At 40.6% G+C, this 14,799-nt stretch overlaps 1 protein-coding gene across 4 annotated transcripts in view; it reads right to left on the bottom strand.

The window, feature by feature from the left end:
- MACROD2 (mono-ADP ribosylhydrolase 2) overlaps positions 1-14,799 on the bottom strand; it is a 997,401-nt gene that overhangs the window by 867,887 nt on the left and 114,715 nt on the right. The window lies entirely within an intron of this gene.

Here is a 14,799-nt window from a genome sequence, read left to right as displayed (position 1 = left end):
AGATTTAGTTGTCAAGGCAAGGCCCATGAACCTGTGTGGGGAAGAATGCATAGAGTGCCATTTCTTGCATAAGTAAACACCTATCCAGATCTTTCCCACTGTTGCTAGAATCCCCCAGTGCCTGTGCTGAATCTGGCATTGTAACCTTCAAGTGTAAAGTTAAACCTTGAGTGAACCTCCTGGAAGAATTCTGAGCATTTGACTTTAATGCTCAGGAGGAACAGTTGATTTTGTGGGTGGGCACAAGGCTACTTACCCACCTCTAAATTAAACTCGAGATAAATTTTCCATATCACCTATTTCTCAGCAGGAGTCCCAGGAGTTCAGAGCATCACAATTAATCACCAAAAGAAATACTCTATCCATGACACCTGAAGAGACTGATTTATCCGTCCTGCCCCCTCTAACTCCATTACATTCTTTCTTGATATTTATTGTGAAATTGTAATCTATTTGTTGTAAGTTGCCTAGAGCGATTGGGTATGCGTCAGAAAGGGTAAAAATTATCGTTACATAAATAAACAATCAAGCAAATATAATGTTTGCTGCTGATAAGCCTACTAAAGATTTCTACTTTAAGTAACGCATATAAAATCATATCCATGAGCACACAAACAAACCAAAATCCACATTACTATCACAGCAGATGTATTTGTTAAGATATCACTTTCACCTCTGTATAATCAATCAACATTTGTTTAAACATTACAAAAGAAGAAAACTAGAGACCAAAGGAGGAGAGTACTAAATCCCCCCCAAATGTCATCTAAATCCATCATTCTGCCAATGCAGTATATCTCCCTCAAGTGTATGGGAGTTTTTGCTTATTTCATCTCAAACTCTAGTCCTTGAAATCAGCTCACAAAACCTCTCACACTGAGACCAAACTGTCAATTTTAAAATGTGACAACAGAGAAGCACACAGGGTGTCCTTGCACATTATCTTGCACTCAAAAGTTTGTACCTATGATTTTGTACATATGAATTTTGTACGTGTGAACATGTACATATATCTCTGTTACATGTTCACTAAGCATTTTACATATATCAAGGACTAAAATTTTTAATTGAAGATTTAATGAACCCAAAATAGTAACTGCTTCCTGCTAACATACTGATAACCTCCAATGCATAACACAAGAAGTAACATGGAATAAAAGCACTCTTCCTTCATGCACTAGCAACAGTTGTAGGTGAAAAGAGGCTTTAAAATGCTTAAAGGCGTGAATTGAACACAGAAACGTATGCCTGCTCTTGCATCAGAGAGGATCACCACGGAAAAGTAAGAATGTGTTTCAGCTAACTCTTGTTCCCGCCCTCCCACAATCATTTTTTTTGAGGAAAGCACCTGAATCATAATTAAGTGATATCCACATGCACAGATGTAAAAGGTAAAGAGGTAAAGGACCCCTGGGCAGTTAAGTCCAGTCAAAAGCGACTATGGGGTTGTGGTGCTCATCTCGCTTTCAGGCCGAGGGAGCCAGCATTTGTCCACAGACAGCTTTCCAGGTCATGTGGCCAGCATGACTAAACCACTTCAGGTGCAACGGGACACCATGGCGGAAACCAGAGCGCATGGAAAAGCCATTTACCTTCCCACCACAATGAGGGGCAGATGGGGCTCGTGAACCTGAGAAGGTAGCCCATCTAGCAAAAGGAAAACTCTGGTCCTAAACCTCCATTGCCTTGCAGGATATCTTTGGGAGAAGTATAGGCTAAGGAGTAAACCCCACACAAATCCAGAGTGAATGGCTGGATGGCGCCTTGTACACCTCCTTCCAGCAACTCCTGCAGCCGAATTGGTGCCAACCGTATTGGTCCGCTTTCCTTTGGACCACCTCAGCGAAGTGTCTTGTCATCTGGGCAGTCCAGGACCTCCATACACACTGCTGAGGTTTGCACCCTGGGGAGGTCACTTTGGTGTTGCTAACACAGCTGTTTGATTTTACCCGCAGAGGCATACTCCATACAGACGGATGCCAACAAAAAAACACCACTCTGAAACCTTAACAGTGTAAAATGAGGTATATAAACGTTTTAAATAAAAAATACATACTAAAAATAAATATAACAGGTGGAAACTAGCCTGCTGGTTTGCATTAAGGGGAGGGCATTTAAATCTATGTACAAACCATTAATTAACATGATGTAGCTGTGAAAATGCCTATAGGAGAAAGTTTCAGTAAAGAGACTGACAGCACAGTCCAATCCCAATGAGAAAATCAATTTTATTATTTGGGATAGCAAAGTCAGTAGAGCATGAGACTCAATCTCGGGACTATGGGTTCAAGACCCACATTGGGGAAAATATTCCTCCATTGCATGGGGTTGGACTAGATGACTCTCATGGTCTCTTCCAACTCTGATTCTATGAATTTCATTCTCCCGAGGGAGGGGGAATTATTGGTGGCTGGAGATGCAAACTCTTGTGCAAGCTTGCTGGGTATAGGAGGCATTACAAATGGGGGTGTGCACCTGTATACCTAATCCCAATGAAAATCAGGGTTCAATGTGGGGTATATATTTGGATGCACACCCAGATTAGCAACCCACTGAAAGTAGTGAGCAGCATCTGCATTTGGGGGCCCATCTGATTTACAACTGCAGTTCCTAAAAGCAAGGATTTCAGTTTACAGTTATTTTGAGATCATGGGGCAGAAAAAGTAGGAAAATCCACAGAAATAAAGGGATGTTCTGCATATGCCTAGGTAATAAGAGCACAAGGGAAGGAGATCGGGGTTAGTAGCAAGCACCAGGATTTCAGCTGCTGGGAGCCTAAAAAGACTGAAATAGACTCCTGTCAGCCTCACAAAAGCCATTGCCTTAAGCAGAATTCAAGCTACAATTCTTCATATACACATGCGCCTCATGCCAATTCTTCACTTCGCTATTAGCTAATATATGTGAGCTGAATATTTTAATTCTGAATTGCTTCAAACAATGGATTGCTGCTTGATTGCATGACACTGTCTGGAAAGGTGGGAATGAACATCAAACAGATAACGAATTTAGAAGTCTTTCACTATGGAAAACTCCATCAGTTAAATGATTTGGTTCAAAGGTTTCCAAATTCCATATTCACAATCACATTTTTTGCATTACATACTTAGATATGTGAAGAATAAAAATCATTATTCTAAAATGTACATAAAAATTTCTCACAATAAAATGCAAGTTGCCAATATTGTGTGGTTTGTTTAGTGTGAAGCACTCTATTTCTACAGCATCTCTAGAGATAACATGTTTGTAACATTGTAAACAATTTAAATGAGCAGCATTGATGACATTCTCTGAAAAACAGACATTTATCCACTTTAAAAATGCTAATTTTTTTCTGGATCATCTATTCAGCAGGCAGTAATGGGTTTGATGAGGAACAAAAAACCCTGTTATGTCATGCAGCTGAGCATCTGTTGCTATAATAAAATATACTTTAACACTCAGTTCACATTTTTGTATTGATCTGAGTGCCACATACTGAAAAACAAATATTTTGTTTATATTGGTTAACTGCAAAATACACAGAGAGATAAAACATCTCTCTCTCTCTCTCTCTCACACACACACACACACACACACACACACTCTTTCAACCTTTAAATATGGAATTAGTTGAGAGAAGGAAGGCATTCTTTAACCAGGGAAACTTTTCTTTTCATCAATAAAACATCACAAAAGGTGACAGCTGGTGAGAAGGGTACCAGCAATTTACAATACAGGCAGCTACATTGCCTCTCACATGTTTCAGGAGATGTCTTTACCTGTCAATGCTATTTTGTTTGATCTGCTGCTCTCATACATACACACACAAACAAATCGAGAACAAGGTAGCACCGATGAGAGCAAGGAGCTCTTCTGAGTGCTGCATAATGATAGAAGTCAAAATAGTTTACATGAACTTTAACCACATTTCATAAATATAGTTTGATCAAGGTCATTTTCATATACCGTACATTTAACTGCATTCCTTAGCACCTCCACCTTTTTATATTTTTTTGTTTTCACCAACTCTCTCTCTCTCTCTCTCTCTCTCTTTCTCCACACACACACAGGAAAAAATAAAGTCAGTCAGTCCTGCCAATAACTTGAATGAGGTCTCCTTGGAGGAGAGCAGGGGGGGCACAGAAGTACCCATCAGATCTACACACTGCCAGTGGCCTTGAAGAACCATGGGATCCAGACATCCCTGTCCCATGACCAGAGGTCTCCACAACAGGTTTCTGGCTATCTCTCAAATCCCAAATCCCACCTCCCCCAGGGCCAGAAGAGCAGAGAAGATGTCAAGCCAGACATTAGATTCAGGGCAGCTGCTAATGTACCTGGCTCACTGCACATGAGACAACTTGGGAAGAGGGAGAGGCACATGGAAGCACCTGTCTGAATCAAGGTCTGGCTGGGAGGGGGAGTGCATTTGCCAAGTCACATGACATGATGTGCAAATATGGATGAACCAAATTCTCTTTCATGGTGGCAATTAAACAGGGCTGAAAAACACCCTGTGCGTGCACATGTCTTGTTGTTTTTTAATACTCTATAAAAGTAATGTTCCTTACCAATCTTCACACACCTTTGCAAATACCCTAAAAGCATTTACTATATATACATCACTTTCCAAACATGGAATATTGGAGTGCCCATCTGTACATTCATTATAAATAAAATGTGTTGAGCAGAAAGCTGGGCTTGAGAATTAAAAGGAAATCATCAATCATAGACACTGACTAAGCAGTGCACACTGATTAACCATGTACCTGATGCATAACCCTCCTAAATTATGCTGTACACAGACAATACCTCATGCTGACTCTCTGATGAGACTAGGTGACATTGTCAGCAATTCTATGTGAACTCTCTCTTTTCTTCAGGATGTGTCCCATTGTTCACAACTATTGCATGGCTCTATTCATTCCCATATTATGACTTTGCATGTAAATATTTCTATGGCTTGTTCCACAAAAGCAAGATTACTGACATTTCCTCAGCAGGGACATTGCCTGGATACATAATAATCTGCATTTTATTATATTTCCAAACACTATCAGAAATGTTGAGTTTATATAGTGCTCTTGCATGCTCAAAGTCCTTCGCACAGAATACCTTGTTGCAATCGTTTTAACAACTCTGCAAGATAGGGTCAGTATTATCAGCTGCAGATTATAGTTGGGGAGGGGGAGCGTGAGGCCAAGGAAACAGTGGCTTGCTTAAGGCTACCTAGTGAGTGCAAGGCTCATGAGATGAGATTCAAACTAAGCTGTTCTTGATTCACATCTTGATTCTTAGCAAAGATATTCATAATAGCAAGATATATGCCATCATGTACTATTTTCCATTACATATAAATGGTACATCCAATGAAGTCAAATGCTTTGAACCAGACGTTTGGTGGATAAACAAGTCCAATATTCATTTATTCACTTATAACGGAGAGTTACCATAATCTTCTTTACATTCCTGCAGATAAAACGATGGCAGATACTTGGGACATGGCCAGGGTTGGCCCAATAAATTTTGCTGCAGTACCAGATGGTGCCCGCCAGATTCTTAATACAAAAGCCAACCAGACTGATTGCTGAACGTTACTTCAATGCTTGTAGGGAAGCAGGCTCATTTGGGAGTTTTGTCCTCCAACACTATGCTACTATCTCATACCTCACAGCAGTGCGCTCTCTCTCTCTCTCTCTCTCTCTCTCTCTCTCTCTCTCTCTGCCTAATGATAGGACCAGTCCTGGGCAGTACTGCTAAAAGCCAACAGCTCCCATACCTTGCATTTAGCAATGCATAAATATTTGAAACAATGTCATTAAGAAAATGCAGATGCAGCCATGGCGACATTTATGGAAAGGGTTCATAAAAATGACAGACAGAAAACTCATCAGAAGTGACAGGTATAGAAACAATATACAGAGACAATTAGTCATCAGCTTTGGCAGAACCTAACACTTGGCTAGACAGACCTTCCAACTAGAACATGTCTATTCTAAAGTCTTTGGCTGACACGGCAATCCAATTTCTTGGAAGTAATTATGAGGAAGTTCAACTGTGTAACATGCAATAACCAAGCCCAAACACATGAGTAATAGTTTGGGTTAAGAATAAGCTGACCAGCATAGGATGGGAAAAATCAACAGCAGCTACTGTTGAGACGTGTCCCCCAATGAACTAAAACACCTGAGTGAAGGCTTAAAACAAAACAAAGCCCCTGGAGAAAACATGACGCCTCCAGAGCTCTTCATGACTCATTCGGAATGGTGATTACCTATTTTGGCCAGGCTATTTATACATATAAAGAACATAGCTGAAAGACAAACATCATTGTTCCAATCTTCAAAAAAAGGGGACAGATCTCTACCACAATATTACCACCCACCAGCCTGCTAGATATCCCTTCAAAGTTATACTCTCAGCATTTCCAAATAAAGTTAACTGACTGGCTACATACAAATAACAGTCTGCACGGAGAACAAGCAGCATTTAGAGAAGGATTCAGCACCATCAACCGATGCTTCCTGCTAAATCATATCATCAGAAAGTATACTAGAATTAAAAAGTGTAAGTTGTTTGTTTGTTTGCCTTTGACTCCATTAATCATAGCAGATAGTGGGAGAAACTCCTAAACACCAATATAGAACACAGACTCCTCCTGTTGATCCGAGAGCTGTACAGCGATTACGGACATGATAATTCACAAAAGGTGAGAAACCCACCTTCAGCCCGTGCTAAAATATCTGGTAGTAAAGGGATCTCTCAAATGTTTTATGTTGTTAAGGATGAGAGTGCTATTAAAGGGTTAGAAATGGTCCAAAACTAATTTCTCAAAAGACTGTTTTCCCTACCCAAGGGAACAGCAGCTGCACTCTTACACATGGAAGCTCGATGGCCAACGTTAACTGCAGGAGTTGACTGTACCAGATTTAATTACCTGAAAAGATGGCCCTCCATGTCATGCGAGTGCTTGCCAGCCCTGTGTTGTGCAGAATTGGAGAACAGCTGATGGTGGAAATCTAACATCCAATGTTACTTGAACTCTTATTTTTTCCACAAGCTAGAGGAGATTATATCCACAGGTAAAAAAATAAAGGACCCCTGACAGTTAAGTCCAGTCAAGAACGACTCTGGGGTTGTGGCGCTCATCTCCCTTTACTGACCAGGGGAGCCATTTGTCCGCAGACAGTTTTCTGGGTCATGTGGCCAGCATGCGCACGAAAATGCCGTTTACCTTCAAGCCAGAGCGGTACCTATTTATTTACTTGCACTTTGATGTGCTTTTGAACTGCTAGGTTGGCAGGAGCAGGGACTGAGAAATGGGAGCTCACCCCGTCGCAGGGATTCAAACCGCCAACCTTCTGATCGGCAAGCCCTAGGCTCAGTGGTTTAGACCACAGCACCACCCGCGTCCACAGACAAGTGCCAATTAAGCGATTGGTGTCACTAGACAGAATTACTACATGATCTGCAAGTGATCAAATCCTCCAAAAGCTCTTCCTGGTTCCCCCTTCTAAAAACAATCCATTTTAGAGCCAATTATCTGTCGAATCTCTGGCCAGCTTTTACTGAGCTGCATTTTCAAGCTATGCCCTCTACCATCCTAGATAGACAATATAACAGGGTACCATACAAAGACAAACTCTGTATATATGGGCAACTGCAAGTGAAAGACATCATGCACTATTAACTATATTGCCCACTATAAACTGGATCCAGGAGGCGATTTCTCACCCTACCATCCATACAGGAAAGATGTCTCTCCCAGCAGAGAAGGTCCTATGACTTCTTAGCAATGTAAATGCTTCAGTGACTCATAAAGTCAACCTTTTTGTTTTTGTGGCCAAAAAGATCAGAAAAGAAGACCCTGTACAATATAGCAGTGAACTGTAAGGGAGACTCAGAGATCTAAATAGAGACTATTATTTGTGGCGTGGCATCCCTTTTGCTTGCATTTATTTTTGATTCAGATTTGTCATGGTCAATGGCTAGCACAATAAAGTTATTTGGAACCTTGGCATTAACAAATAATGCTGAGATCCATTTCTAAGAACTGAAAAAAAGATCCATAGTGGGGGGTTTTCTAAGTCAGGGCGGTCCAACATGCAGCCTCAGCAACATTTGTTCCCCACCACGACGTGACAAGGCATTGTGCGACCTTGGGGTTCCATGTTGAAGTACCCTAGCAGCCCACTTGGTATGAAAAGTTGGACTACCCTGATCTAAGTAGTAAAAAGTATGTCGTTTCAGATAAAAGATCTCATTCTAGCTAAATTAGAACAGTGAACATTCTCTGATCCAGTAAAGGTAAATGATGATAAAATGATAAAAAGAGAAACTGGTATAACTAATCAAAGGAAACATATAAGGAACCATACAGCAAAGTGCAATGTTCCCCACAGAGTAAGTCTATAGAAGGAAAAACTTTTTTATGGCAAACATATTCAGTGTAGAAGTAAGCAATAGTTATCTTACAAAACAGTAACAACAAAAAATAAACACAGGCGATAACATATATGCAATAGACCAATTTATCAGGTACTTTTGGCATGAATGGGATCTCTCCAAGAACAAAGACAACTCCTATCAATTTCAGTGAAGTTTGCACAGAAGATGTACCCACAGGATGGGACCAGTAATGACTTCATATTCTCAGGGTTTTTCTTACAGCTTCTTAATCACAAAAGAGGACTTAAATCAATCAATCATGTTTATGTTTAATGGAAAATAAGTAAGTATGATGTCTTCCAGACAAAGGCACAAAGAGGGCAGGGGGGGAAAACCAGGACAAAATATCAAATTTGCTCAACGATGCTGATGTAAATATAAAAAGACATGAATAAAAAGTTAACACCAGAATTTCTTATAACCTCTTTTTAAAAATCATAAATGACTAAAAATTGCATTTACACATATATCAGAAGACATTTAGAACAGAAATACCTTTAAAAGTAACATATATGCAACTGATAAATTATAGAGGGGCCAATATACTATAGTGAAACTGTCTTCTCATTATCATTTTACAGCAGTTGATCTTCGGCTTGAAAAGTTAAAGCCAACGTGTCATATTTTCACCTGAGCTTATAGTAATCTATTTTCTATCATGATTATATTTGATAGTGTTTGTTATATAAAACGAAACTAATAAGCACAAAACGAATATACAACAAACAAACAAACCCAGTTGTGTCCCACTTAATGTTCAATAAATTCTAAATAATTTTGAAACTTTAGATACCGTGGAAACAGTGACATGAAGGTGAACATTAGTTCTACATTCTTTCTTCAGGATTCATGAGAAAAAAAGACTCAAAAGAATATTTCAAAAGCTTTGAAGATAAAAGAAACGACAAGCAATCAAATAGATGAAAGTGTACAGATTCTTCGGGAAGGAGAAGAAGCAGGCTGCAATAGTCAAGGTAGAAGCGCTTTCTGATGGTGGGGACAAAGCCTTTATTTGCCGGGTTGTTTTTTATCTATCAAATTGTAGGTGATTTGTTCACAAGACATCTCACTAAGTTTGTTCCTGAAGCTTATTATTGAGAAGCTTGGTTCAGCAGGAACTCTATACACATACCAAGACCACATGAGCAATTTGGCTTGGCTCTGAGCGACAGGAAAGGCACCAGGGTGAAGCAGGGGATGTCTCTAGCGTGCAAACCAGCACTGATTGCAGCATGATTGCAGCATGTGCCAACCACAGGCATATTACTATGGCGAACCAACAACAGCTTTTTCACCTGTGTCATTTGTTATGTTATGGCAACTTGTGTCAAGTCTGAAAATCGCTTTTTGCATTCAGTCTGAGATCCCCTGCTAGTTTCCCTATAACAGGGTGCACGCCCACAATCTGCTCTATTTTGGTGAGCAGAACAGAAAACACTGTTCTCTGCTGTTTTTCAGATGCTTTGCAGAAGGGCTGCAGTAGGTTGCCTCTGCCTCTATCTCTCCCAGTACAAACTTCACCTAGATCCCTTCTTTGTCTTCTCTTTTCCCTGTTCACCTTGCCGCTGAAACATGTATGCTGTTTCTTCAGGTTTAGTTAGGATTCCTTGCAGAAAGGCATATATCTGCCAATGTCTTTTTAAAGAAACAACTCTCTCACACATTTTGAACCAAACTGTGGGTTTGGGAAATTCAGAGTTTGGGAATTCACACAGCCATTGTTTATCTGACCACTAATTATGGGCCTTCTATTTTGACAGGTGGAAGGATTATTAGAAACAATAAAAACCCTGTCAAAGCTTTCAATCCAAGCTGTGGCCCCCTACCTACAGTTACAGTGGAGACTGCAATTTAGTGTTTTTCTTTCACTAGTAGGACAGGTAACCATAGTGTTTAAACACTCTCATTCCTCTCCAGCATCTGCAATTCCTTATCTCTCTGCCACCTCTGACTCTTGAAAGACAGGGAAAATACATTTGAACTTTCCTCTTCTTGGACCTTTCTGTCCCTCTAGTGCTACACTGTGTTCTTAAGACTCTGCCTCCTATTTTCATATAAGGCAACTCTCAGTCTCTAGCTTCTTCTCTATCTCCACAACAGTAACTAAGCATATGGTCCAGGCAATTTATGGTGTGACCCATGTAATGTACTGTATATATTTTTTCCTCTGTATATACCTGTGGCATTATTTTTACTTTTAAACCATTTTAATCCATTTTAATGTTACAAATCAACATTACAACTGCAACCCTAATGCAGTCATTGTAGTTCCCCAGAGCAACCACACTGACATTGGTTTTTTATTGATGAGTGCTAAATTCTCTAAAATAAGAAAGACATTCATAGCCAGTGCAATTCTGTATGTACAGAAACAGAATATTGCAAATAAATGGTCAAGCAATAATGTATTAAGCCAAGGTTTCTCAAATGCAACCAGTGTGTCTGCATGCAGCAAACAAGGGCTGGTTTGTTTCACATATTTGTATGGGTCCAGGATACAACATATCAGGAATCAAAGGTGTTGTAGACCTGTAAACATCAGCTAAATGCTGACCATTAAAATTTATGTAGTGGGATAGTTGCTGACTTATGGAAGAGATTGATTACACATTTGGAAATAACACATCCTTACTGAACACATCCTGCCCTAAATGGTCTGTTTGGGGGTTTTCTCCTCCTGTAGGGTTCACCCCTCTCCCCAGGTGTTCTTGCACTTCTGAAAACTTGTACCTTAAATTTGTAAACAAGCTTGTACCTTAAAACTTGTACCTTAAACTTGTAAACAAGCTTGCTCCATCCTCCATGTGACAGTTCTTTAGATATTGGAAGATGGATATCATCTCTCTCTCTTTTTTAACCAATTAATTTTTATTGATTTTCCAAATTTTTAACATTGGCTGTCATATCTCCTCTTAGTTTTCACTTTACCAGGCTAAACAAACCACATTTTTCGCTCCATAAGATGCACTTTTTTCCTCTTAAAAACTCAGCGCTCCCTTTAAATAATTTTTTTTTATTGAATTCCCCCTCTAAAAACTAGGTGTGCCTTATGATCAGGTGCGCCTTATGGAACGAAAAATACGGTACTCAATTCCCTCAAATAATAATAGAACAGCATTAGCTTTTTTGCTGCTGCATCACACTGTTGACTCATATTAAGCTAGTGCTCTACCAACTTAATGGTGTAACATTGGAAAATGTCAATCACTTTTGCTACCTGGGCAGTTATCTTTCCACAACATGAGAGGCTGGGGCCACTGATGTTTATTTTGCTACATATGTACATAGTGGGAAGCCAATCTCCAAAACAGACACATAAACTTAAGATACTTACATGGATTATATCCAAAGTAGTGTTAAGTAACTTCCTGATCTAGTGGAATGATTTCTGCTTGTGCAATGGGACTCCCCTTCCCTGTATGCCCCCTAAATCTGTTCTCCAAGCCTACAGAGCATGGGGCAAATGTAGAAAGGTAAATTCCATTGCTCAAGGAGAAGATGCGCTGCTCACACAATCATTTAGCTGGATACTGACGCATGCTTTTTAAAAAAACAACCCTGGAAAGTTCATCTCATATGGAAGTGCACTGAATGGAATATTTCCCCAACCAAATGCTGAAATATGCATCCACCAGACATCTGAGTATCAACAAAGCTTTGCCATTGTTTAGATAGGTGCCAATTTAATTGGCTAAGGAGCTTTCATCAAGTTGAATGCATTTATTGATTTTGATCTGCTTTTCAACATTATCTTTATTGTTTTAATGGCTTGCAACTATCTGGTACAAACGCAAAAACAATGCATGTGAACATAGTGCTCTGACTTAATAAATTACTTGACAAAATTATTAGAATGAACAATGGACAGCATAAAATTGAAACGCATAATACAGTTTACTCTTGGGACATATTTTGCCAAACTAGGAACAAAAGCCTTCTCAATATTGGCAAATGCAGAGTTTCAAAAGCGTACTTAAATAAAAGCTGCTCTAATAGCAGGGATATAATAAGTTACTAAACAAAGGACATATTTAGAAAATGCGCACACTGAATGAGTAACAGCAGAAAACTGTACATATTTAATTGGTATTTTGCCCATATTATCAAGATTCAACACAGTTTATTTCTCTAAGCTTGAGCTCTGCAAATTATAATTAAAAAGACATAATAAATCCTCCACCTCAAACTACTGCCAATCTCAAAAGTAGATTGCAAAACCTTCTTTTGTTTCAAAGATGTAAAGCTGTATTATTTGTATCTCCTAATTACTGTAGATTATGTTAACTCTTAAATTTTCAGTGCTCTCAAATTAAATACTCTAGACAAAATAAATGAAATATCCATGCCATGCTTTATTTATCTTCCTTTCTGCTTACAATATTGCAGTTGTTTTTTTAATTAAACAAAAAACAGCAATTGCAGGAACAGAACAGGAAGACGAAAAATAATTACACATCATTTGATTATATAATGTAGCTAGTGCGGAATACCACAGCAAGGCTTCCGGTGGCTGTCTCTGTCCAGACACTTTTATACACTAGCTTTGAAACATCTGCACTAGTTGCCAGTTTCCTACCAAGCCCAATTTAGGACCTTAATGTTGATATATTAAGCCCTAAATCTCTAAAGGAGGGTCTCCTCCCACATTGACTTGTCCTGAGACCCTGCTGGTAGTGCAGCCACTATCTGTGGTATAAAGGACAGTGGTGCACAAGGGGCTTATTTCTGCTGTTCCCAGATTATGGAATGACCTTCCCTCTGAGACGCATTCTGCACCATCACTACAGTGGTACCTCAGGTTAAGTACTTAATTTGTTCCGTAGGTCCGTACTTAACCTGAAACTGTTCTTAACCTGAAGCACCACTTTAGCTAATGGGGCCTCCTGCTGCTGCCGCACTGCCGGAGCACGATTTCTGTTCTCATCCTGAAGCAAAGTTCTTAACCTGAAGCACTATTTCTGGGTTAGCAGAGTCTGTAACCTGAAGCGTATGTAACCTGAAGCGTATGTAACCCGAGGTACCGCTGTATATACTTTGCAATGATTGGTCAAGATGCATCTCTTTACCCAGGACTTTGGTTAAATGAGTATCTTCCCCCCTCCTGTATTGCATTGATCTTGTGCTTTCACAAGGATGATTTCACCTTTTCCCAGACCAAAAAAGTCTGACTTTAATAAGACCCACTGCAGTTTATGAAGTTGGGTTGTTTCCCTAAACCATAGTTAAGATGAAACAGTTTAGAGTTTGTGATAAGCTGTGGTTAACTGAAAGTAGAAGGAAACACTCATCATTTGCTCCTCATGGCTGCACTGAGTGGGTAGGTGAGAGTAACACTGAAGCATTGTTTTAACATACAGGCCTCTGTCTTTGTGATCTGTCTCTTCAGAGGCTGTGTTTACTCATCAGAATTAACACAATCAATGTTTACCCAACTACAGCTACCTATGTCTGTGATCCAAAGAACAAGTGCACATGTATGAGAGCCAGTGTGGTGTAATGGTTAACAGCGGCGTAGCGTGGGTTGTCAGCACCCGGGGCAAGGCAAGTAATTTGCGCCCCTAACCCCTAACCTGCCGCCGCTGCCAGCTTCTTCTTGCTGCTGCCTGGGTTGGTCGGGTGTGGTTCTCTCCTGCGCTCAGCGCTGCGCTAGGCGGCTGCTGCACTGTCCCTCCCCCAGATAGTCCCTCCCTCCCTCTCTCTCCGCTCCGCACCGCAACGCACGCCTGGCACCCTCCCCCTCCACAGTGGGCGGCGACCCGGCAGCTTGGATCGGATTCGGACAGCCAGCACTGCAGTGAGAGAGAGTGAGCCAGGTAGGGGCAGAGAGCTGCGAGTGCGAGTGCGCGCTCCCCCAAATGTTGCGCCCAGTGCAGCTGGCCCCCCATGCACCCCCCACGCTACGCCACTGATGGTTAATGTGTTGCACTAGGACCTGGAACTGTTTGAATGCTCACTCAGCCCTGAAGCTCACTGGGTGACCATGGGCCAGTCATTGCTTCTCAGCCTAACCTACCGCACAGGGGTGCTGTGGGGATTAGACAATGAGGGGGGGGGGTCATGTATGCCACCTTAAAGAGGAATATAAATGCAATAAACAAATACACTGCAAACGAATCTAAAACCATCTCTGAGGCTTTCCCCCACTCCTCTGCTGCAGCTCCCACTGCTGCTCAGTCCCACCTTGCTGCCTTTTTCCATTTTCCTTTTTAATTCAGAATATTGTTATGAGTTTGTGGGTGCCAGACCTCAATAATCCCTGGATCCAGCAAGTTTTAAATTCTAATCAAGCCAGGCTAGCTTCCTTAACCCCTGGGTCCAGCAAGTGTTAAAATATAAGCTAAGCTAGTGAGTTAATCCTCTGTGTGATGG

The sequence above is a fragment of the Podarcis erhardii genome (assembly GCF_964252035.2).
Source record: "Podarcis erhardii genome assembly, chromosome: 3".
NCBI classification, from domain to species: Eukaryota; Metazoa; Chordata; class Lepidosauria; order Squamata; family Lacertidae; genus Podarcis; species Podarcis erhardii.
Note: the sequence above shows the minus strand (reverse complement) of the source record. Positions and strands in the feature narration are given on the sequence as shown.